The sequence below is a fragment of the Apaloderma vittatum genome, unplaced genomic scaffold (genome assembly GCF_000703405.1).
Source record: "Apaloderma vittatum isolate BGI_N311 unplaced genomic scaffold, ASM70340v1 scaffold40113, whole genome shotgun sequence".
Lineage (NCBI taxonomy): Eukaryota > Metazoa > Chordata > Aves > Trogoniformes > Trogonidae > Apaloderma > Apaloderma vittatum.
Window position 1 is genome coordinate 3870 of NW_009708150.1, and position 1537 is coordinate 5406.

A 1537-nucleotide genomic window follows, 5' to 3' on the forward strand; every position below is an offset into this window, starting at 1 on the left:
GGAAAACAAGTCCAGCAACACTGGATTATTGTTTTTGGTTTTAGTGACTTGCAGAATAGAGACCAAGAGTCATGAGCCTTGGAGCAGTTTTAGTTCCCCGGGCAGGGGAACAGCCTGCTCCTCACTCACCAGGTGCTTGACAGGTTGATAACGGTGCAATAGGCATCCAGGATCAGTATCACCACCTCCTGGTTCTTCAAGAGCTCAGGCACTGTCCGAAATGAGGAGGGAAAGTTATTTTACCCGCCTGAACAGCATGTGGGGTTCTAGAGGCTTCTGCTTGGCCCGAGTGTCCTTGTTCATCTCGTGATCTCCTCATCTCCTTTGAGCAGCACCGACCCTACCCCTTCCCAGCCCAAGCGGCATGAACTGCCTCTTCCAGCAGAGGTCCCAAAGGGTGCCCTGTACCCTGAACCTCCCTCTCTCCTGCCAGGCAGCCTGCACAGGGTGGGCCCTCTAACACAAGCCAAGGCTTCAGTGGAAGAGAGCCAGTCCCATCCCCTGCCCCTCTTGGCCCCCACTCACAGGCACAGGAGCCCACCTCGGCGGTGACAGCCAGCTGGGTGATGTCACACGCATCCATGTCCCACTTTCAGATACTCGACCTCGTGCAGCACATCACTCGCGGTGTCCGCCCAGCTGTGGGAAGTGCCGATGGCCCAAGGACAGGCTCTTCCCTCCCTGGCGGGTGCCTGCAGGAGGACAGCACCTCGTGGCCAGCAAGGCTGAACGCTGCCTCGGGGTTCCCAAAACACCTTGTGCCCCAAGGGACAAGGAGATCCCATCACAGTCCCTCAAGGGAGACAAGCTGGGACCACCCGTGCTCCTGTAGTGCCCCCAGACCGGTGACATGCGTCTTGGCCCGGCACGAGGAGGACACTGTCCATTTAAAGCCCTTCTCTCCTCGTTCCGCTCCCAAAGCTGCACTTAAACCCAGTAAACTCGTCCTTCTTCCAGAAGGAAGAAGGGACAGACTTGTTAAACCTATGAGAAAAATCTAGAGAGGCAGCCCAGGGCCCCCCCTCTGGCAGCAGGACAGCAAAGGTGTTGGTGAAATAACTTTATTTAGTGTGATACACGGCTGTGGTCAGACAGTCCATAATCATATTAATAGTCACTTACTGGGCTAACAGCTAGAAGACAGCAGGGCCAGACACACACTCAATATTATACACATCCATAGAGAAGACAGTGGGAAGTGAACTATTTTATTTCACTAGTTACCACCCCCCGGTTACTTCGGGTTTCCCCCCTCCCTCCCCCCAGGTCCGTGACTCAGAACAACACAAGAGCAGAGCAGCGCGCGCCCGCCTGTGAGAAAGGGGACAGCAAAACCTGTTCTACGGCAGACACGGACACACCGACAAACACCAGCAATTCCCACACGACAGGAGTATGTACAGGGGAGGGGGCTGAGCTTCCCGCCGGCACCGGGGCTGTGGGGAAAGGGGGAAAACACTCCAGAGTGAAACGGGGAACAACATCCCACCTTCCTCCTGCTCATCTGGAGGGGAAGGGGCTCTGGGGGACACAAAAG